Source organism: Peromyscus eremicus, chromosome 6, assembly GCF_949786415.1.
Source record: "Peromyscus eremicus chromosome 6, PerEre_H2_v1, whole genome shotgun sequence".
In the NCBI taxonomy this organism is placed as follows: Eukaryota; Metazoa; Chordata; class Mammalia; order Rodentia; family Cricetidae; genus Peromyscus; species Peromyscus eremicus.
Genome location: NC_081421.1, coordinates 87267108 through 87292436, shown reverse-complemented (window position 1 = coordinate 87292436; position 25329 = coordinate 87267108). Strand labels below are relative to the sequence as shown.

General features: G+C 39.0%; 1 long non-coding RNA gene across 2 annotated transcripts in view; it reads left to right on the top strand.

The window, feature by feature from the left end:
• LOC131912666 (uncharacterized) overlaps positions 1 to 24471 on the top strand; it is a 29221-nt gene extending 4750 nt beyond the window's left edge. For both annotated transcript variants that reach the window (XR_009379669.1, XR_009379668.1), the window contains exons 2-3: positions 446 to 527; positions 24161 to 24471. This is a non-coding gene — a long non-coding RNA (uncharacterized LOC131912666). The remainder of the gene's footprint in view (positions 1 to 445; positions 528 to 24160) is intronic.
• The last annotated feature ends 858 nt before the right edge of the window (positions 24472 to 25329 follow it).

Below are 25329 nucleotides of genomic sequence, written 5' to 3'. Positions count from 1 at the left end.
TTACAGTTTTTTTTTTCTTAGCATCTGGTGTAATGTACTTCATACAGCAGACATGCTTAATTCCTTACTGGGTTGAGACTTCATCCAGAGTCTTAATTATTTCCACAAAGCAAAGGAGAGTTAGTAGTTAGTCTCTGTTTATGGTTCTGCATTAAATTTCTGTCTCCTTTCCAATCCTATGAATTGACTAGGTATGAGAAATTCAATACCATTTAAGAAGCAGCGTAGTTTATACTTGCCTGACTGCAAACTCCCACTGGTGCTTAACTCACAGAGTTGTTATGAAGAACACATGGATTATGATTTATAATGTGCATAAAGTCTTCTAACATCTACCTTACAGTAAACCATCAGAAGTCGATAGATATTATTACCTTTCTTAAAAAGCCTCATGAAATCTCAGCTCAAGTCATCATTTTTACCTCCTATTCTTTATTTTCTTTAGACTGCTGGTCCTGTACCTCAAAGCCCGATGAAATCACAAGATGGAAGGAGAATGTTCAAACAGAGGAGTGCTTTCATTCTAGGTTGGTGAAATGATGAGTTTGTTGAAGTTACTTACTAGGCACAGATGAGTTACTCAATGATAACTGCATCACTAAAAAGTCAACCAAGGATGACTTACAAAAGCCACACTCCTGGAGCTCCCTATTTAACTTGTAGACAGCTGGCCAGGTTGGACAGTTTCCTCTCCCAGTAATCGTTTCCTGCTCTTGTAATCTTAGGATTGACCTTAAAAACACAGAAACTTCCTAAGCTCAAGCTTTAGAACTTTTCTTAGTTTCCTGACTTTTGTGACTATCCCTTCAGTGTAGAACTGCTTTGATTTGGGAGAAATAACTACACAACAGGTCCAACACAAACATGTCCCCATGCCTCCCACTGGTGATTTTCTGTTCAATTCTGGGAAGGGGCAGACAGTACACTTCCAGGTGAAAATGTATGCATCCTTTATCCTTCCTTCTACTCTGGCTTCCTGCCTCTAGGGTAGCAGTGGATGGTAGAGCAGGTCAGCTATAGTGAGAAGCTCAAAGTAACATTTGTTCTTTACCTTGAAATACTTGCTGAGAGAAATTTAACTTTTTTGTGTGTTGATGTTTGCTCTTGTAGAAGAAAATTTCATGGAATGAGCTTCTTTTAAGGGATTATCAGAAAAAGGTGTAATTTACAGGAAAAGTAAGCACGAGTTTGGGTAATGTTACGAGCAGAGACCTCTACTTATGGACAAATAATATTGGCTACACTGATGGCTCATCTTGTCTGCATTTAGAATTACCATAGAAGCATACCTGTGAGGGCATTTCCAAAAATGTTTAACTGAGCAAGGAAGACCAACTCTGAATGTAGGGGGTATCATCCTATGGGCTAAATGCCTGACTGACTGAAAAAATGAGAAAACTAAACTGAGCACCAGCATTCCACTTCTCTACTTGCTGAACAATGATGCAATGTGTCCAGTTACCTCAAGCTCTAGTTTCCTGTCTTCTCTAACATGATGGGCTATATTCTGTAGACCTATGAGGCAAAGGGAACTCCCTGATCTTAGGTAGCTTTTGTCAGGCATTCCATCACAACAAGGAGAAAAGTAATTAATAAAGTTACTTTGAGTGTTTATGTCTAAAATATCCAGAACTAAACTCCAACAAATCCAAGAGTCAGTTTTGTGCCACAGATTAAATTGGAAGAGGTAGTGTAAAATTCAAGGCATCTGAAAGCGTTTAACAGAGTCTACCAAAATTTTAGGGAGCATGGAATAATATTTTTAAGATTGTCTTCTTCAGAGTTCATGAATTTATGGCTTTATGATTATTTTAGATCTCACTGAAGTAGTAATCTGTGCAACTGGCATTTTTTTTTTTAAAAAAATTGCTTTCTCAAAGAACTTCTGTAGACCTGAGTTTATAATCTATTGATTGTTTGATTCTAGCGAGGTGAATCAATAAACTCTTATTTGTCTTAATCATGATAAAAAAAAATGGGCCATTCTTCCTCACAGGACCTTGACATTACAGTATAAAACGGGCCGTAAGCTACACAAAGGAACTACTGCTATTTCTTCCTGTTTCTAGTCCAGAAATATTCAAGAATATTGAAAATAATTTAAGTTTTATATTAGATAGATAAATGATCATATTTAAATATTTAAATTTAGCTTTTGAGAGTCATATTATAAAGATTTCATTTGATGGAAATGTCACAAATTTTACTGACCATAATATGAACTAATTGTTGAGAGTTCCGTATCTCCATCATAAGAAACTATTCATCATAATTATACCTATTTGTTTACATACCTACAAGGTGCAAGTTGGTCTTTAACTTGTTCTCCTCCAAACTGACAACATTTTCAGAACTCCCATGGTGTTTACTTAATTTATTTTTGTCATCTGGTACATCTATTTTCTCACCTTTACCAACATTAGATCCTGTTTTGAGGGGGGGAAGGGGCAAACTTAACAGCTGGGAAACTCAAGTTTGAAGATTTTCTTTTATAGTTGAATGTAAAATACCTGCTTCAAGATCTCTTCTGTGCGACTTGGGAGATGGTTCAGGAGATAAAGCACTTGCCATGTAAGCCTGGCTGCTTGAGTGTTGATCACAAGGTTTCACGAAAAAGCCAGACGCTTGGGCATAAACTTCAGTAATCTGAGGAAATGAAAGGGAGTTGGAGCTAACGGCAAGAGCATCCTGAGAAGCTCTCTGGGCAGCCGGTCTGGCTTATACAGCAGCAGTGAAAAAGTCTGGTCTAGAACAAGGTGACAAGGCGAGGAAATACACTTGAAGATTGTCGTTTTACTTCCCCCGCTCCCCGCACCATGCCAGGTATGACCCTGCACTCTTGTGCACACACATTCACCATGCAAGATTCCTACACGCACACACACACACACACACACACACACACACACACACACACACGCATACACGCACGCATACACACACACACACACACACACACACACACACACACACACACACCCCTCTTGTGGTCTGCAGAAAGAGGTACCTTATACAATTAAGCAGGGAAACTAGGATGGTAAGAGAAGTGAGAGGGTGTAATTTTTTTGGTGAATTTTAGGCTATTTCAGATGAATAATAACAATTTGATGTATAGTATTTGAAAAGCCATTCTGGCCACACTTGTTTGATGCTTTCATTAAACATCTATTAGTTACTGAGTTTGTTTAGATGAATAAAGCATTCAAGATCTATGAGGTGATGTCAGTGTTTTCCTAAAGGACATGAAATCTGAAGGTTCCTTCTGTGAGCTGAGATTGTGACTTGTAAATTCCAGAGTGTGAAGTTCTACTGGTGACAGGGACACCGGTGTCTTTTTCATGGTGCTCCAGAAACTGTGTGGAAAGTCAAGAGCACATCAAGAAAAGTGATAATGATGAAGCCTTAGAGGGCAGCACAGGCATCAGCTGGAGTGATGGGGAGCTACTGCTGAATTGTCTTGTTGGAACACGGACCTTTTCCATGGCTTTAGCTCCAGCACCTCCAGCAATACTTGGCTCACGCCAGTACAGCACATATTTTTTACAAGATGAATGTTGAATTACACAAGGAATTTTCTTCCCATTCATCTTCTGATTTCTGGGGTAAAGTTTATAGCTGTGGCTTGATTCCCAGAGGGTGAAAAGGGAATTAGTTTCACCAGAATTTCCGCTTAAGATGCTCTTCAGCTCAGCATGGAGTAAATTTCTTTTGTGGCCTTTTAGGAGACTGAGATTGTGATTCTGAAGTTTAATGTCCACAAGATGAAACTCATCAATTAATGGTAAATTTAAAACAGCTTACAAAAGAGCACAAAGGAAATGCAAAAGGAAATTACAGATAAATTGAAAATGTTCCTAGAGCTATATGAAAGTCTTTAGTCATGAAAACTAAATAATAAACATCTAACTTCTTAGAGGCTTCTCTATTATGCAGGACATGCAGTATATATGGATTTGATATATTCTAGTTTTAAAAGGTATATTGCTAAGCCTAATGTGAGAGCAAGTATCAATTGAAACTGCATAGTGAGAACAATTTTTCTGCTTAGTGCAACAGTAATTTTGAATTTTATTTACATATATAATGATATGCATTTTATTTAAACCTATAACAACTGCTTGTTTCTTCCAGGTCATCTGAGGGCCTGTTAAATCCTTACTAAAACTTATTCTACGTATCACCATCTTCCTTGACAAGCTGTAGAAACTCAAATTAACTTTGGCAAAATAGGTAGTTGTCATTCCGTAAAAGTTGTGTTTCCTGCCCAATTCCTTGTGCTATTTAAATGAGATACAATTTCTCTGTAAGACTGGTTAAGCTTCATGAGTACATAATTTTGTTTATAATAAAACAGAAACACTTGAGTGAAAGTCATAATTATCCCTCTGTGCCCCACAAAAATAAGGCTTAATTTTGTTCATTTTAAATTATAATTATTTTAAATTTTAGTAATTCTCTTATTTCCAGCCCATCTTAAATTTCTCTTTAAACATCTCTGGCTCTGATTCAGAGTTTTATGAATTAATAAATGACTTTCCCCTTATTCCTAGATTCCTTATAGCCTCTTTATTATATCATAGTTTCTATTATGTTTTTGCTTTCTCCATATTTTCTCACTCCATGCTACAGATATGTGCTGACTAGCAGCTATAATCCAAGCAGTTGGATAACTAAATGAATACAATTGTTTACAAAAAGGTATTTTATTGCTTATTACTAATTAAACTTCATCCAACTCCCATCTCCATTGGTCTACACTCTCCATGGGAAGACGCCATGTGGCAACCATATTTGACATTCAATACCTACTAATTTACATTGCTAGACTTGCATTACCTTTTGAAACTCCCATCTCATTTACCTAAACAGATTCCCCCCCCCCCTCAGGAAAGTATGCTATCTCTTTTAAACCTCCTTACACGTTCTCCTTCATGTTTTCTCTCCTCTTTTCATGTCTAATACAGGCCTGCCACTGCTTCCCTAAATGATATAATCGGTGGATTTCGCTATACAAAGACTTCTTAATGAATGAGGATCTGTTTACTTCCCTCTGATCCCTCTGAAATGATAACTATCATTTTTATTAAGAGGTCAATAGCTTTTTGTTTCTTTCTGAAGTCATTCTAAAGCTAACCTGGGTGATCCAGAGAGATATGTGTATATATATATATATATATATTGGTGTAAATATTAAGGCCACTCCATGTAGTTAAAAGGAGATTTATTTAATGGCGTAACTTACAAATTAAGGGATAGGTAGGTCGCGGGGTCTCGGGAAGGTGTATCACAGTCCAGCGGTGTTCTCTGGAGCTCTGCTTGATCCACCTCCACCGTCCAGGGTCCTGGAATGGAGAGAGCGCCCACCTACCTAGATCTCGGGTCTCCAGGTGCCTCCCTTGGCTCCGCCTTGTAGGCATGACAGTTGCCGAAGTCTCAATGGGGGTTGGAACTTCCAGATCAAAGCTGGAATGGCTACCCACTACATCTATCCTTTAAGATGTTTAATTATTGTAATAAAATTACTAATACTATGTCAGTAGAGGCAATGTTCCTTTCCTTTGCAAGAGAATTTGTTTTGGTCTTTTTTTACTCTCATCCTTCTGTTTTTAACGCTTGTCATTAAGTACAATGACTTTCCTAATATTTTGATGTCACTCTTACGTGACCCTCCCTCCTCCCCCTCCCCCCAACAATCCTGCAAGTGGCTCTTTCTCTCTGTGGCATTTACTTCTTTTTAATTTTTTTTATAATTAATTTAATTTTACATATCAGCCATGGATTCCCCTGTCCTCCTTCCTTCCAACCCCCAGGCTCCCCCCCCCCCCAATCCACCTCCCATTCCCACCTCCTCCAAGGCAAGGTCTCCCCTGGGGAGTCAGCCTAGCCTGGTAGATTCAGTCAAGGCAGGTCCAGTCCCCTCCTCCCTACACCAAGGCTGAGCAAAGTGTCTCAGCATAGGCCCTAGGTTCCAAAATGTCAGCTCATGCACTGAGGACAGGTCCTGGTCCCACTGCCTGGGGGCCTCCCAAACAGTTTAAGCTCATCAACTGTCTCACTTATCCAGAGGGCCTGGTCCAGTTGGGGGTTCCTCAGCTATTGGTTCACAGTTCGTGTGTTTCCACTAGTTTGGCTATTTGTCCCTGTGCTTTTTCCAATAATGGTCTCAATATCTCTTGCTCATATAATTCCTCCTCTCTTTTGCCGATTGGACTCCTGGAGCTCCACCTAGGGCTTGGCCATGGATCTCTGCATCTGCTTCCATCAGTCATTGAATGAGAGTTCTATCACTATAGTTAGGGTGTTTGGCCATCTGATCACCAGAGTAGGTCAGCTCAGGCACTCTCTCGATCATTGCCAGTAGTCTATAGTGGAGGTATCTTTGTGGATTTCTGGGAACCTCTCTAGCACTCTGCTTCTTCCTATTCCCATGAGGGTCTTCATTTATCACCGTATCTCTTTCCTTGTTCTCCCACTCTGTTTCTGATCCAGCTGGGACCTCCTGCTCCCCTAAGCTCTCTTTCCCCCAACCCTTGCCCTCCATTACCCCCACTCCCATCCCCAGTTTGCTCATGTAGATCTCATCCATTTCTCTGTCATTGGGCGATCCCTGTGTCTTTCTTAGGGTCTTCTTTACTAGGTAGCCTCCCTGGAGTTGTGAGTTGCAGCAAGGACACATGCTCAACTATGTTCATAGCAGCATTATTTGTAATAGCCAGAACCTGGAAACAACCTAGATGCCCTTCAACTGAAGAATGGATAAATAAAATGTGGTACATATACACAATGGAGTACTACTCAGCAGAGAAAAACAATGACATCATGAGGTTTTCAGGCAAATGGTTGGAACTAGAAAAAATCATCCTGAGTGAGGTAACCCAGACTCAGAAAGACAAACATGGTATGTACTCACTCATAAGTGGATACTAGATGTAAAGCAAAGGATAACCAGGCACTTACTTCTTATAGGCATACAGTGTTTTTCATAATGAAGACTGCTTATGTGAAGCTGAATAAAAATAACTGTTTAGATTTGTTCATAAATATTAGATATGAGAATTTGCCCAACTCAGTAACTGAAGAATGACTATCAGGAGGCAGAACCTTTATCCAGGGTGAATGGATGTTCTGACCAGAAAGGCAGGCAGACTGTTGCACGTTCAGAACAGGCTTATGGCTTTCTGTTGCTTCCTTGTAATGGAATGTGAGAAATGTAAAGCAAGCCGCCATCTTGATTCTCCTGAAGACTGACAAGGTGATCACAGACCCATTGATTTTGGATATTACTACATAAAACGACCGTGACTGTATTGGAAGAGAGTTAGTGACCTCTCTTCCTGTCTTGGTGTTATATCGACCAAGTTACTTTCTTTAATTACTTCAAGCACTTATTATCAGTGTCAGGGATTTTTGTGCCTGTTTCAAGTCAGGCTATGGGGAACCCACTGTGCCTATGTGTGACTCACAATGAGACTGGGAAAAGGAATTTCTGTGGCTTATTTTTGATAAGATTCAATGAACCAACAAAACCCAGGGCACTTAATATATATTCTCTTACATCGTTATTTATTTTTTTCTTCGTAATCAGTTTCTCTTTAACTGGTAATGCTTTGGGCAGATTATTTGCATTTTCCGTTCTTCTATGCTCAGGGATTTGCACAGAACACTGAATGGATACTTTTGGATGATGTTGATGATTATTTATTGGGAGAATACCGGTGACTCATTGCACTAACTATGGCTTGTGAATGGAGACCACACTGGTGAGAATTGTCATAAACTGCCCCTCCCCACACACTCTTACAATAGCTGACATTGCCTTCTTGTTCTCCTGTCTGTACAGTGCAAATTCTCCTGTAGAAAGGAAGCTTCTCACTGTCAAGACCAGAAACTGTGTCCTGAGGCTCTGTTCTGGTTGTAGAACAAGCTTGGCTTGTAAGGAGTATCTGTGGTTCCAGTTCTCTGCAGTCAGTGATAGGAATGGTGGAGCATAATAACCCACATCGTAGGATATCAGTGGGGAAGACATGTCCCCTCAAGTTCCTAATATCTGACTATCTGCACCATCATTTTGTTGGAAGGGGTTAAAACGATAACATTTGAATGAATTCTTATTGATATCTAGGTAGAAAACAGAATATTTGGGATCCAATTATTTGTTTATTCATGTCATATCACACTAATATCTCAGTGTGTGTAATTTTCAGAATTAGAGTCACGGTCAGTGGAGCAAGGGGATAAAAGGAAAGAAAATCAGAAATATGAGAACATAGGGCTTCAGGGAAAAGGTATGTTTGAGGTCTAAAGTAAGGCCTTTTCACACTCTGTGCAGCATGGAGGTCATCAGCATCAAGGCAGGCATAAGAAATTCCAAGATGAAGTGTGTACTACACACTCAATGAAGGAACCAGAGGTTAAATAATGACTGTAAAATATGGAAGGAAATTGGAAATATAAGAAGAAGTAAAAAAATAAGACATGGAGTGAAAGTAAACTTTTGATTTTATGAAAAAGAAAGTTTTCCTGTTTTCAATAATTGATGGCTAAAAAATGGAAATAGACTCAAATTGCTTCTCATTTACTTATTCCTTTTTGTTCAATATGTCAATTAATTCGCATTAATACTCTTTGAGGTCCAAAAATTTGTGTCAGAAAAAACAAACACAATGAGTATTATTTTTCTCACAGCTTATATAAAAGTTTACTGGTTTGAACTTTCCTCGAAAGAAGATCATTTGCCCTATTTTTATGTTGTTACTTTATACTGCCAGGACATTTAAAAATCTAGTTTAGTTTGTTAGGAAAAAATTACTTTTTTCATATTAACTTTGCCAAATTATAACTTTAAGGCTATTTTACATAATTGCATATGTATTCATTTAGATATTTCTTAAAAATATACTGAAACTTCCATATAACAGACAAGCATATTGTTTAAGCCTACATATCATTAAGATTTCCTTCAAAGGACTTTTAAGGTCACAATTGCAGTGCTATTTCCTCCTGGTCATATGAGGGTATTTATACCATGCTAGTAATGTTGATGTTCCATTTACTGTATATCGCCTTACACCACCTCCCAGGTTTCTCCAGATGATGAAATACATGACCCAGTGCCATTAAAAATGTAATTAGGAGACAGATGGAATAGTAAAGTGGTAATAACCAAATTGAATGGACTCCTGTTATTACTGGATGTACACATGCTAAATATTGATTTAAATTGTATTAGATTCACCATTCTTTTCCGGGTTAAAAACTCAAGGCAAAACACATTTCAGCTTAAGATTTTAAGTGGTTGTTAATACAGAGAGATAATGAGTAATATAAAAATTTACACAGAGCACAGATAACAGCAAACATCAAAGATGGTGGTCGATGTGGACTGTGGACTGCTTATGTGAAGTTGCTAAGCCTGTGAGCTAAATGACCTAAGATAAGTGGAAATATGAGGTGTAAAGAAACATGAATTAAGTGGTCATCGGGAATATTATCATATGATTTCTATTTGTGACCCTTAAAGTGGCACCTGATTAAAAACTGCCACTCTCGGTAGATAAATTTGTCTTCTGGAGCGATAATCTTAGCAGTATTATAGTTATGAAGAAACAGCAGTTTACCTTAATAAATTAAAAAAATCAATCAAGTAGTTTGGTCTACTACAAATTTCCTGGAAGTCTGATTGTGGATATCATTTAATTGCTCTCTCTTTCTGTAAGTTTCTCTCTCTTCCCTATTTCTCATCTCTCTCTTAGATTTCTCTCTCAGTCTCTGCTTTCTTTCTTTTCTCTCCTCTCTCTGTTTTCTCTCTCTGTCTCATCTCTCTTTTTCTCACTGTTTCTTGACTCTCTTGGTTTTTTTTTTCCAGTTGTCTGTGGACTTTCCATTAGGCATATGTGTCCCATTGACTTACGAAACATTGAGGAATCTTGAACAGTGTGTTCTGCTTTAGCCCTAGACTATTTTAATGCAAAGCTTAGATTAATAAGGTATATGGGAAGCTGCTACCTTCTGGAAGGACTGACATTTTTGTACCGTCTCATCTTCCTCAGAATGGGTTCATAGGATATGCTCATCTACCTCATGTGGCTGGTCACCAGAATTAATTTCCATAACTCTTGATGTCAAAGTCCTGGACACATACAGATAACTCTTTTCCTTTACTAAACCTAATGGACAGGATCTCTGTAACACCTAGATTTCTCTCGTCCTAGTCTGTATCCTAGCACAGTTTCTGTGAGTGTCCCATATATATACTGGGACAGAAAGTCAAAGAATTATTGGGTTAGAGATGACTTTACAGAATGATAAGAAAAAGAGTGACAAAATCTGAAGAAGGTGAGGGTGGGAGGCATTCCAGAATCTAGGGAAACATATCCAGACAGTACAGAAACAGAAATGCCTTAAAAGTGGATCATCATAGTGATCCTTCACTTTACTGCTAATATCCACTAATGGGTGAGTACATACCATATCTGTCTTTCTGAGTCTGGGTTACTTCACTCAGAATGACTTTTTCTAGTTCCACTCATTTGCCTGCAAATTTTATGATGTTGTTGTTTTTTACAGCTGAGTAATATTTCATTGTGTAAATGTACCATATTTTCCTTATCCATTCTTTAGTTGAGGGGCATCTAAGTTGTTTGCAGGTTTGGGCTATTATGAATAGTGCTGCTATGAACAAAGTTGAGCAAGGACCCTTGTGGTATGATTGCACACCCTTTGGGTATATGCCCAAGGTTGGTATAGCTGGTTCTTGAGGTAGATTGACTCCCAATTTTCTAAGAAACTGTGATATTGATTAGGGCCCAAATAAGGATGCATGGATTTCCCTGAGAAGAGGAAATAGAAGAGATCTCCTAGGTAAACTGGTGCTGGGGGTTGGGGGGATGGAGGGATAGGAATTTGAGGGAGTGGGTTGGGCATCCTGGGTATAGGAGGCAGGTTGGGGGCTGGACAGAGGGGGAGAGTAATGAAAGAGACATCTCCATGGGGGGCATTTTGGGTTTAGGGAGAACCTGGAGCCAGGGAAACCCCCAGGAATCCACAAGGATGACCCCAACTAAGATTCCTAGCAATGGTGGAGAGGATGCCTGAACTGGCCATCTCCTGTAATGAGATAGGTGACTACCCAAATTGTCCTCAAAGATGATCTGTCCAATAACTGATGGAAACAGATGCAGAGATCCACAGTTAAGTACTGGGCTGAGCTCTGGGAGTGCTCCTGAAGAGGAGAAGGAATTGAAGGAGCCAAGGGGGTCATGATGGGGAAACCCACAGAGACAGCTGATCTGAGCTTGTGGGAGCTCATGACTCTGGACCAACAGTTAGGGAACCTGCATTGGACCGACCTAGGCCCTCTGCTTGGGTATGACAGTTGTGTGGCTTGATCTCTTTGTAAAACTCCGAGCAATGAGATCAGGACCTGATCCTCTTGCTTAGTTGGCTTTTGGGAACATGTTGCCCATGCTGGATTACCTTGCCTGGCCTTGGGGAGGAGATCAGTCCTGACTCAACTTGATGTGCCCTGCTTTGTTAAAGCCCATGGGAGGCCTGTCCCTTTCTGGATGGGAAGAGGGGTATGATGGGAAGTGGGAGAAACAGGAGAGGAGGGAGAGGAATCTTCTGTCTGTATGTAAAATAAATGAAAACAAATGTTATTTAAGTAAAATAAAATTTTAAAAAAGTGGATCATTACTCAAAAATCAAGGAACCAAGAATAGATTAAGCAGGAGGAAATTTGTGGGTAAAGCTGAGGAAGATTGGAATTTAGGGAACAAATCATGTAGTTAAAAGAGTTCTGAATGAGATCCACAGTCATTGAACAGTTTTGAGCTACATCCACAAATTTTTCTAATGCCCATTTCTTGCCACTCTCTAAAGAAGTCTCCCTGATTACTCTTGACATTATAGACTAATTTGTCTTGTTAATGAAGTTTAGGTGAAGGGAATTATGCAGTTTCCCTTTTGGAATTTCTTAACTTACTTCACTGAAGTTATGATTGAAATACTCTTTGATATTGTTGGACATAGTCATAATGTACATATTTCATTGTTGTTCTGGCTTTTGCTATACAAACACACCACAGTTTATCTATTTTATTAGTAATTGACATTTTGTTTGGTTTTGGCAAACATGGTGAATATTATTGTCATCTATTTAGCTCTTTTTTGATGATCACAATGTACGTTATACATCTACAAAGGGGTGGAATTGTTGAGTCAGAAATTATACATATATTTAATAAATACTTTGAGGCAGTCTCCAGAATGGTTATAATGGTGTGTGTATTTGTCATCAGTGCCTGAGGATTCTGGTTGTGCTGATAGCAACATCTGTGTACAGCATTCCCTATCATTACAGTGTGTTAGAAGTAGCAGGAGTAAAGACTCTGTTCCTTCTTGTTGGCATTCTTGATATCTCGCTTGCATGCTCTGATGAAACCAGCAACTGGATTTTGACATGTATGGTGACATCTCTGTGACAAAGAAAAGAAGGACTGATGCTTTCATCCCAACTGGGAACAAGGAAGTGACATTCTGCCAATAATCCCTGGAATGAGCCTCCAACCTTTAAGGTGACTACAGCCTTGTGAGATGTTTAGAAACAGAGGACTCAGGTCCATAGCAATGAAAAGTGTATGTGTGATAAATGGATGTGTTGTTACAAATGTACGTTCTTAAATGCTTTTATTTGGGGATGATCTGTGGCATAGTTTTAGACTAATTTATTGACTGTTTAGATAAACAGTAAACATTTCAACCATGTTAATACACACCATTTACCCATGCCTCTCTTTATGCTACATCCTTGCTTATTTATTTGTATGCTTCCTTATTGATTTATAGGAGTTATCAATGTATATTAATTTATGTATTGCTCATCTTTGCTGCTACTTTTTTTGGGGGGCTTGCCCATTCTCTCTTGGTATGCTAACTTTATATAACCCAATTCATCCAATTTTTACTTTATCATTAGTTTTTGTGCAGCATTCAAAAAATTTCTGTCTGCTCCAAGACATGAGGATATTGACTATCTACAAAGTTAATTTTTCCACTATTCTCATTTACATCTATAATCCACCTGAAAAATTGATTATGCTTGTGGAGCCTTAAGTTCTTATCACATGAATATTTGATTGATATGGGGGTGATTTATTGGAAAAACTACCTCTTTCCCATTGTAAAAAATACCACATTTACTGTAAACATGTGAGGATTGTTTGTTAACTTACTCAGTGTGCTGTGCTCACTTGGGTGAGCTAGAAACACAAATTTTCAGAATTTGCACTGAATGACCTTCTGTTGGGATAAGCTAAAAGAGAAGCTCACACAGATGAGGAAGGAGAACACAAGGCAGTGGTTATTACTCTTTCAAAGTGTTCTCCTGTAGACAGAGATGTTTGTGGTTCCTATTTTACTCTCATTCTCATGACTTCCATGCTTAGCTTTCTCCTTCTTCTTTTAAATTGAAAACAGATTCTTCTCTCATAAAATACATCCTGACTACAGTTTCCCCTCCCTCAACTCCCCCTAGCTCCCCATCCTCCTCCTCCTCCCCCAATCCACTCCTTTTTTTTTTTTCCTTTTCATAAAAGAGCAGGCCTTTAAGAGACAGCAGCCAAACAGGACAAAACAAGATACAGTAAGACAGGACAAAAGCCCTCCTTTTTGAAACTGAACAAGGCAACCCAATAGGAAGGAAAGAGTCCCCAAAGCAGGCAAAGGAATCAGAGATACACCTGTTCCCACTGTTAGGAGTCCCACAAAAACCATAAAGCTAACAGCCATAAACTAATCACAGACGACCTGGTGCAGACCCATGCAGGTCCTATGCTTGTTGCTGTGAGCCCATGTGAGCCCTGCTCAGTTGATTTGTTGGTCCATGTTCTCCTGGTGTCCTCCACCCTCTTGGACTCCTACAATCTTTCCACTCCTTCTTCCATCGGGTACCTGGATATCCTAGGGGAGGGACCCAATGGAGACTTCTAATTTAGACATTCTCTCTGCATAATGTCTGACTGTATCTCTGTATACACTCCCATCTACTGCTGGAGAAAGCCTTTCTGAAGATGACTGGACAAGGCAATGATCTATGAATATATGAATATAGCAGAATATCATTAGGAATCATTTAGTTGTTTTTCCCTCTGTCTCTCTTTCCTTCCTTCCTTCCTTCCTTCCTTCCTTCCTTCCTTCCTTCCTTCCTTCTTTCCTTTCTCTCTCTCTCTCTCTCTCTCTCTCTCTCTCTCTCTCTCTCTCTCTCTCTCTCTCTCTCTCTCTCTCTCTTGCCAGTTGTTTTTGGTCTCTGTACTATCTTGTCTCCAGTTCTTTGCCATCCAGGCAATGTAGGTCATGGGTTTCCTCTTGTGGCCTGGGCATCAAGTAAAGCCAAACATTGGTTAGCCATGCCCACAAGTTCTGTGCCACCACATCTTGAAGACATGGCAGATTGTAGGGTTTCGTGACAGGGTTGGTGTCCAGATTTTTTGTCCACAGCCTGCAGAGTATGTTCTTGTGTCCAAGAGACTAGAACATGGGGGTGAAGGTTCCATGCAGGTACCAGCTTGACCTCTCTGTGTTCAATGAGCTGTGTGCCTAGGTTTTCTTCTGAAGACTACTCTGCTGATCAGCAGAATCCCAAGGTCCCCCCTCCAGGTGCTCACCAGCCCACCACAAACATGGTGCTAGTTTGCCACTGACTTTGTTTGTGGCTGAAGCTGGACATGGCTACTTTTACAAGCAGCTCCACAGTATTTTGTTTCTCCTTCTATGCCATAATATCAAGACAATTGATTACAGACTCCTTTTATGACCCTCCCTTCAAAATGTCCCCATTTTTGGATAGAATCACAAACATTGGGAGCAGGGAATGTGCCATATCCTTTCCCATGAGCAGGATGATAATAATGTGTTGATCTGGTTCTAGGCTCTTTCAACCACACCAATGGTGATTTGATTCTGTTCTTGCATCAGTCTCACAATCACTTAATCTTGCTAGTTTTATAATAACTCCTGATTTGGGGTAAGACAAGCTGTTCAGCTCTGTTCTTCCTCAAGATTGCCCTGGGTACTGTTGGCCTTTTACGTTCTATGTAAATTTTAGAGTCAGTTTGCCAATTTCCAGAACAAGCAAACAACAGATAAATAACAAGCACCTGCTGCAGTTTGTACTGGGATTTCTCTGAATTTCCAAGTTGAAGACGAATCGACATTTTAAAAGAGTATGTCGTCTGAATAATACATAATTTAAGAGCTGAAATCAATTTTCCTCAAGAGAGGCTAGTATAACTTTGATAGTAGAGTCAATTAAAACTTGCTTTTCTAATGTTGAAAAGAGAGATAACCAACAATATGCTATCTGAATGGAGCCAGTGGTTCAGCTCTGTGATTATGGCTATTTCCTTTGCTCCAATAAAGAGATACCATTTATTTGGCTCAGACATGGAAAGCCTTGCCACTTCTTCAGATCGCTAAGGACCAGGTTCTTTGGATTCATGAATTCTTGTGCATCTCTAGGCACATTCTAGACATCACTATTTCCTCTGAGGTAAATTTTCAGCAGAAGAACAGAAAGAAAACTTCTAGATTTATAAAAGATGACCAGATCTCCTTTAGGCTTTTCTTTTGAAATAGAAAATATTTCTGGGAAGGTGGAGCTGTGTTTTTCATCTTAGCCATGTGGATTCACCAACATTGAAAGGATAGACCAAGAGCACTTGGGACCTGCCCACAAGCATCTTGAGGCCAAACATCACACCTCATGCTCCATGGATCTACTCTTCTCTGGTATGAAGCCTTATTTCTTCTTCTTCTTTTTTTCCTTTACTCCACACACTAAGAAAGTCAAACAAATGTTACTTTGAATTCAGGTTCCACATGTGTTAAAAGGATAACATGGAAAAATTCAGATGGTCTCTGATAAAAAAACAGAGAATCCATCTTTGAAGACCACTGGAAAGGTTGGAGAAGAGTGGACTATTCTTGGGCTTACAGGAAGCACAAGGAAAAGAGGGATAAAAAGAGAAAGTTATCAGAAAACTAAGGAATAACCTATGGGCTAATCCTGGTTAGATTTCCCAGGAGGGGCAAGTGCTCCATGTGAGTTTCCTGGCTAAGACACAATGGGTGCTTACAAAGTAGGGCCAGGAAGCTATTGACATCTCCTTCATCCGGTGTCTGATGCTTGTGCATTCTGTTGTGTCCTACTTAGGCAACTTCATTGTAAATGCCAAAACTTTATCTGCCCACTATTCCTTCCTTATCCTATTGTACCAGAATTTAAAACTGCACAGAAGTAGAAGTATGTTTATTCCATATTGATGTTCTAGGATCAACCTTGATTTGCTTGTCAGGTGAGAAAATGAAGACATAGGCCACTTCTGACTTAGGTATTTGTGAGTAGTCCTGTTGTTTAGTTACATACTTATTTGTAAACTAACATGTAATCATGGTTTGAAGAAGCCTTTCCCACTGGGGAATTCCTATGCATCCTAAAGGTCTCAGCTGAAGTGTTGTTCCTTCTGAGAAGTCTTTCTTAAATCTCTCAGTCAGACTCGCGAGCGTGTGTGTGTGTGTGTGTGTGTGTGTGTGTGTGTGTACATGTATGTGTGTATGCATATAGTATGTGTGGTATGTTGGTATGCATGTGTGTATGATACATGCACGTTTGTGTATGTATCTGCAGTTTTCGAGTGTATGTATTTATATGTTTATGTGGTATATATATGTAAGTGTGTATATATGTGTGGTATATGAGTGTGCGTATATGTGTGTGTTCACCTGTGCATGTGCTTGTAAAGGACAGAGGCTGACTTTAGTTGTTTATGGTTCTCCACCTTATTATTAGAAACAGGTTCTCTCACGGAACCTGGAGTTTGTTGTTTGAATTAAACTGTCCAGCAAGTCCTGGAATCCTCTTATCTCTGTTCCAGACACACAGGCCTGGTGTTATAGGAGCATGTCACCACATCCAACTGTTTGTGGGTACTGGGATCCAAACTCAGGTCTTGATGTTTACGCAGCAAGCACATGACCCACTGAGCAATCTCAACAGTGTTCAGGCAGAATTTTTACCTTCTTCTGCAGTGTTCCCATAGTTCTCTTCACTCACTTCCATTTCAGACCCTTTTCATATTCCTTTATGATTATTTGTAAATATTTTTATTACCTAGATACTCCTTTGTATAATCACTAAATTTTTTTCTCCTTATAAATGGTGCTTGGTGTCTTAGTTTGGGTTTTCACTACTGTGAAGAGACACCATGACCATGGCAACTCTTGTAAAGGAAATATAAATAGGTGGCTTGCAGTTTCAGAGGGTTAGTCCATTATCATCTTGGTGGGGAGCATGGTGGCATGCAGGCAAACATGGTGCTGGATCTGAAAGTCCAACATCTGATTCAGAGGCAACCGGAAGTCAATTGACGGTCACACTGAGGGAAGCTTTAGTGAAAGAGACCCCAAAGCCCACCCCCACACTGACACACTTCTTCCAAAAAGGCCACACCTCTTAATAATGTCACTCCCTTTGGGGGCCATTTTTTTCAAACCATCACATTTGGCATAATATGATCTTGAAAAAGTTGGGAAATTATTCCATCTATGGCTGTATAATTTTCAGACTCCAGTACAAATAAACACATTGAGTGTCTTGTTCAGCTGTTGTGAAAAGTTTTAAGGCATCAACAACTGAGCATTAAAATGAGCATAATAACTTCCTGAGTGTGAGGTCTGTGCCACCCAGTCCAACCATGAAGCTGTTCCTGACCAGATATCAGGATTTGATTCAGCTAGATGTTCTATGTGATACAAGTTAAACCACATTTTGTTGGCTTATTGGTAGACCTGATACTACTCAATGGTACTTGTCTAGATATTTCAGTGGGCATGAGAAAGAACTGCCTTGTGAAATTCACTGTGAACACATGCATTTGTACATGCATGCATAGAAATATTGACTTTTTAAAATGCAATTATGAATATTCCATATACTATAGTAACTACTGTATATTATGATTATATGTGTTTACTTATGATGAGGAGGATACATTTTCTTGTATTAGGACAAACAATGTTTGTACTATTGACTGTCTTCTGAGTTATGAGAACTATCAGCGAGAATTCACTTTAATAAATTCTTTCACCTAACAACTGTTTACCAATTACATAATTTGTGATAGGTACTTGGTATGATGTTAGATATATAATTAAAGTAAGACATGAACTATCCTCATATAAGAGGTATGTTTAATGAGAATGGTAGATGTTAGACAAAAATATTCCATGAATTATAACTGCTGTAAGAGCTCTGACACCATCATGTATCATGGTGTTGTGAACCTGTTTGGTGAACAAGAAAGACTTACCCAAGGAATAGCATTTAAGAGTCCTGAGATGAGTAAAAATAATGTTGGTAGATCAGTGATGGAGAAAAAGCTTTGACGTACACTTAGATCAGTGATGGAGAAAAAGCTTTGATGTACAGAGAAGACATTCAGAGACTAGAAGAGTGGAAATTGAAAGTGGGAATGGCAGAGGCTCACAGTGGAGGAAGCAGGAAGAAGAAATAGAATGGGAAAGAGAATCCCCTGGAAGAGCATAGGAGTTAAAGTGGGAAGTAGTAATATAAAATAAGATGTTAGACTTGATGCAGAACTGGGGGAAGTAGGCTAGACACTGAAAGTATCTGTGAGAGGTCAGAGGGACAGAAGTTAAGATTCATGGGTATAGAATAATTCCTGGAACCTGGAGATGTGCAAAGAGAATAAAAATTTAAGGCAAGCATCAGTGATTGTTATGGGTGTTTTATTTTCACATTGCTGCTATAACAACTGTAATGGCTTGAAAACAATATGAATATATTAGCATACAGGTCTGGAGTGTGTCAGGTCTGACAGGACTAAAAGCACGATTGTGATAAGGTTGATTCCTCCTAGAGGCTCAGGGGTGATTCTTACTTTTTTGTTACTTCTTAAAGCTGCCTGCCATCCTTAGTTCATTGACCCCTGCCATTAACAGTGTTGTTCTGACCAAAGCTCTGTGTCATTTTACTTATAGGATATTTATGCTCAGCCCACTTCCATATCTAGGATGCTAACTCCATCTCCAGATACTTAAACACATCTACAAAATCTCTTTTACCATGAAAGGCAACATGTTCATGCATTACAGAGATTAAAGCATCTTGAGGAGGCAGAAGACATCAGTCTAACTAACTATAATTTCTAGGCAAGATTTAGATATTTTTCTTTTTATAAGTAAATCAGCTTGCTTAAATTTTTATAGAGAGTATCCTATAGTATTTCCATAAGAAGACAGAGTGGATTTGAAACTGTAGCACATGGTAATTATTTTAGATAAGAAATAAATACTTCTCCGTCTCTGGAGATACAAAACTTATCTAAAATTTATTCACACCCTTTCCTACCTCTGTGACCCTTGACATTATTAAAGCTTCCTGAATTTCAGTTTCTGTTTCTGACATTAAAAAATATATGGAAGGTCTGAAATTAAAATCAGTCTTTTGTGCTGCCTTCTCAGTAGGTGAAATTGGGAGGGTTTCAAACATTGCTTCTGAGCTTTCCTCTCAACATCACTCCTACAGCTGAACAATCTTCCATGTCAAATGGACTTCAGCTCCCTGTTGCCTCTCACAGCTATTTGAAGAAGCCAATCATTCCCCCTACTACCAAGCTTACCTCCCTCCCACGGTCCTTGTTTGTTCTCTCTGCTCCTTAATAGTCCTCTCCACTGCCTTGGATATAGCCCTGGTCTCCTTTGCTTTGAAAATCTGTGACTAAGGAACTAAACTACCCATTAGTGGGCATTGTATTTCCAGCCATCTTCATAATGTTGCAAACTTCTTCCTCATCAGCCAATGAAAAGAAGATGATTGAAACAAACACAAACCTTGCAGGGGTTTTATAAGACTTAGATATGTTAATATATCTTAGTTTGATAAAGTCCTGCATAAGAACACCTCAATAAATGGTAGCCATTTTTTATTATCATGATGACACATCATGCATACTGATTATATTTTAAAATTCTAAGGAAATTAATTCCAAAGGCAAGGCATTGATTAAACCTCAGTGGACACAACAGATATTGAAGGGGAGTGTGTGGCACCAGAATGTTTGAAAGACGTTTTCTCAATAGCCTGATGCAATTGGCAAAGCAATTGTTCATAGCCATAGAATATCCAGCGTAGCACCCCGGATTCTAACATGAACAAGGAATGCTCTAGTTTCTGCTTGTAATTATATATTGATGGGCATACATTCTTTCATGCTCTGTTCCATTTGTGCAAAAGCTCTTTATAATATTCCACCGAGTTCACTGTGCTACAGACCTGCTTCCTTTTAGAGTACAGAGAATTCAACCACATAGAAAGCCTCTGCTTTTCATTTCTCCCAACATTTGATGAAAGCCACCACATTAGCAGAGGCGAAGTGCTGTGGCAGCACTTCAGGCCTACTTAGATGGAGAAATGTCACAGCAAAATGGCAGATGTGTGGAGCACACACTGAGCAATATCAGGTTTTTCTACAATATATGCGGCTTGCAGTCTTCACATACTGAGTCAGGAAAACTACTCTTCTGAAAAATTGTAGGTGTCCTGGGATCAGGGTTGGCGAGAACTCTGGTGCTTCCTTCACCACCCTCTGGAGTAGCATTTTAATTTTTTTAACCCCAATGACCTGAGAAACTGAACTGGGAATTTCAGAAAGATCAACTTACATAAGTAAACTCAGCCAGAGTTAAGGAAGAAAAGGTGCTGAAAAATAATATTGGCACAGTTCAAGACTGGCCTCTAGACTCTACACCCATATATACAACTGCTTGTCAATAACAATCTGACCATCTCCTCAGAGAGTGCACACCTCTTTCCTGAGTGGTGGTCTAACCATTCTGAAGATTCAACCAGTGTCTCAAACAGAATTTATCCTCCTTATCCTGCTCAAGTCTGCTCCTCTGGTTTCCCAATGAATGTAACCTTATTCACACAGCTGTTGAAGACTGACATTATTTATTTATTTATTTATTTATTTATTTATTTATTTATTTATTTATTTATTTAGTGTGTGTGTGTGTGTGTGTGTGTGTGTGTGTGTGTGTGTAGACGCACATGCCTGTGTGTGCCTTCAGTGGCCAGGAGAGGGTTCTGGATCCCCTGGAGATGGAGTGTGGGTGTGGGTGCTGTTAATATTTATTTATTTATTTTTGGTTTTTCGAGACAGGGTTTCTCTGTGTAGCTTTGCGCCTTTCCTGGAACTCATTCTGTAGACCAGGCAGGCCTCGAACTCACAGAGATCTGCCTGCCTCTGCCTCCCGAGTGCTGGGATTAAAGGTGTGCGTCACCACCGCCCATCATGGGTGCTGTTATCTTAACTCCAGCCCAAGACTGACTTCTTGACTCCTGTTTTAGTAACTCCTTTTTGCCTTCTCCTTTCCCTCCTGCATCCAAATAAAGAATGCACTTTTTCTTCTGCCTATAATCATTTTCACATCTTTTTCCATGAATACTTGTTTCTACCCTCGGTTGTGTGCCCATTCAGTCCCCTCTGGATGATTCCCACCACAGTCCCTAACTTCAGACTTGTTACTTTGCAATCTGTTTTTCAAACTAAAGCAAGAGTGAACATTCTAGAATTGGCTTCATGTCTCTTTTTGATTTAAAAGCATTTTACTTATTTTCCATTGCTCAACAATAAAATCCAAACCTGTTAAGAAACCCTGTTTCCATTTTGACCCTTTCATTTTGCACACATTATATTTATGTTGCCAGTGTTGTATAAAGGCAAGTTCTTGCATTTTATAAAATAAATAGTACTTTCATTCAACTGTTTTCTCTGCCTAGAATGATTTTTTCTCTTAAGGTGGCTGGGGCAACATTATATGCTTATGAGTAGCTTGTAAAGCCTCTTTCCTGACCAGTGTTAGTGGCCTCACCAAATACACTGTAATCCCATTATTGGAGCACTAACATGATTTATTATGATTGATTATTTAATTGTCCCTCTGCTAGACTTCAGATAATAAAAGGGCATCTGACAAGTCTGTTTGGTTCACTGTTCCATCTTTGTCTCATCTATATTCCAAGACAATTTGAATGACATCGTTAATAAGCTCTTAAATACTTGTTGAATGAGACTCAGTATACACAGCAGATAAGATGATAGGCATTTTGCTTTGGAGACAGAATCTTGCTATGCAGCCTTGGCTGGCCTGGAATTGACCAAGTAGCCCAGACTGACCTTAAATACACGGTGATCTTCCTGTATCAGCTTCCTTGGTGCATGGTTACAGGTGTGAGCTAGGCTATGCTAGGTATATATACATTGGTTCATCTACTGTTCATAACAAATCCATGGGGAAGAGGCTTTCATGTGTATTATGCAGCTCAGAAACCAGAATTGCCTAAAGTCACAAAATGGGAGTGGCAGTAGGCTAGTATTAAAATTTGTATTTCCAGTTTTCTTCGAAAGTTACACAACAAGAGAAGACGATTGCTTCCAGGGATGTTGAACATTTATTGCACCCAGAGAGGTAGATAAAGAGTAATAAAGGATTTCTGCTCTCTTTGTCTTTTGAATGAAGTGAGCCATTCATATGGGAAGACCTGGATCCTCTCAGCAAGGACATGTTAGAACTCTATTTTCTTTCCCTCAATTTGCTGCTTCTTGGGAGGTCAGGCATTTTACAGGGAAGATCCATGAAGATACCAAGCACCTTAATCCTAGCTCACTCAGGCTGGTTCACATGAGCTTTCTACAAGAGAAATCTCCTGCTTCATATTTCCTTGATGCCTAACTCCATTTCTGTTGGGACAGCTGAGTAAAGACTACTATAATTTCTTAATGATTTTCTCTCCATGGATCCCAGTAGAGATTCCATTAGAGACATTTCTTTTTTTTTTTTTTTAAAAAAAGGCTTTAATTTTTGTATATATACTTTCCAAACACCTACTGCTTTGTCTTGAATTCTTTTTTAAAATATTTCTATTTTATAATTAATTCAATTTTACATATCAGCCATGGATTCCCCTGTCCTCCCTCCTCCCACCCCCCGAGTCTTCCTTCCCAATCCACCCCCCATTATCACCTTGTCCAGGTCAAGGTCTCCCCTTGGGAGTCAGCAAGCCTGGTAGATTCAGTTGAGGTAGGTTCAGTCTCCTCTTCCCTGCACCAAGGCTGAGCAAAGTGTCTCAGCATAGGCCCTAGGTTCCAAAAAGCCAGCTCATACACCAACAGTCCAATTAAAAAATGGGCTATAGAGCTAAACAGAGAATTCTCAACAGAAGAAGCTTAAATAGCTGAAAGACATTTAAGAGATTGCTCAATATCCTTAGTCATTAGGGAAATGCAAATCAAAATAACTCTGAGATACCATCTTACACCCATCAGAATGGCTAAGATCAAAAACACTGAAGACAGCTTATGTTGGAGAGGATGTGGAGCAAGGGGAACACTCCTACACTGTTGGTGGGAATGCAAACTTGTACAGTCACTTTGGAAATCAATATGGCACTTTCTTAGAAAATTGAGAATCAACCTCCCTCAAAACCCAGTCATACAGGTTTTAAGACTATTAATTCTCCCAGTCTATACACATATATTTCCATGTTCCTCAATTTCCTTCTTTAGTTTCTGAGTTTTTAGTGTACAGCTTTTTCACATGTGTGGTTGATTTTATTATTACATGTTTCATATTTTAATTCCTGTAGTCCCTTGGGTTGTAAGTCTTGACCTGGTACTAGGTTGATTCCAGAACCCGAGACTAACTGATAGAAAGATTCACTGGGTTAAGCTTGTTTTTGGCTCTATAGCAAAGTTATGTGCTCATTTTCTTCGTTTTGTCTGACTTGGAGCTTGGGAAAAGTGTGGTGATAGCGATATGAACCACCCCTCCTACACTCCCAGAATCATCATTTATTTATTTTTTTACATGTTTAAATTTTGAGAATATAACATAATTATAGCATTCTCCCTTTTCTTTCTTCCCTCTAGACTCTCCTCTATAACCCTCCTTTCTCTCTTTTAAACTCATGGTCTATTTTCCCATTAATTGTTATTGCATACATATATAAATGTACATACATATATATTTCTAAATATAACCTTTTCAGTTTACATAATATTACTTGTATATATGTTTTCAGGGCTGGCCATTTGAATTTCTTACTATAAAGAAATGATCAGTGAGAAGATAGATACATATACCCAAGGAATACTCAATCATACCATAAGGACACATGCTCAACTATGTTCATAGAAGCATTATTTGTAATAGCCAGAACCTGGAAACAACCTAGATGCCCTTCAACTGAAGAATGGATAAATAAAATGTGGTACATATACACAATGGCGTGCTACTCAGCAGAGAAAAACAATGATTCATGAGGTTTTCAGGCAAATGGATGGAACTAGAAAATATCATCCTGAGTGAGCCAACCCAGATCCAGAAAGACAAACATGGTATGTACTCACTCATAAATGGATACTAGATGCAAAGCAAAGGATAACCAGACTGCAACTCACATCTCCAGGGAGGCTACCTAGTAAAGAGGACCCTAAGAAAGACACAGGGATTGCCCAATGACAGAGAAATGGATAAGATCTACATGAGATTCCATTACAGACATTTCTATCATATATGTTCACTTACTAACATACTATGTTGTTATGTGAGAGACTCTATCCACATAATGTTCCATTTGTGTTAAAATACATGATAATTACCAATGTAATACTTTCTGTGTGGTACATGTGGCTCAAAAGTTACTGACTTACTTCAATGCCACATATGGCTCAAAAGTTACTGACTTACTTCAGTGCCACACAGCAGAGGCTCTGGGGTGGGCACAAAGCAGCACATTTTCTTAGTCTTCATTTCCATAAGATCAGGTTCCTTTTTATGATGGTTCTTTTGTTTCATTTTTAATTAATTTGTTCACACAATATATTTTTATCATTTTCTTCTTTCCCTTTACTCTCTTTAAAACCCTCCCATATACCCCTCCCAACTTTCCTTCAAATTGATGGTCTCTTTTCTCACTAATTGTTGTTGCATGCTTATATGTATTTTCACATCCATTTAATAGACAGTGAGCAATTAAAGGGGGACAATCTTAAAATTAAAGCTGTCTCCTAGTGATCTGACTCACTGGAAGCGGAAAACAATGCAATCTGAATAAAGAATTTTGGAATAAATCATCATTAACCATACATGACATATTGCACACCAACCAAGTTCTGATGCATAATTAGGTACCTAATTAGGTTTACAATCATTTAAATAGATGGCTTCAATCCCTTGCCCACTAGTCAC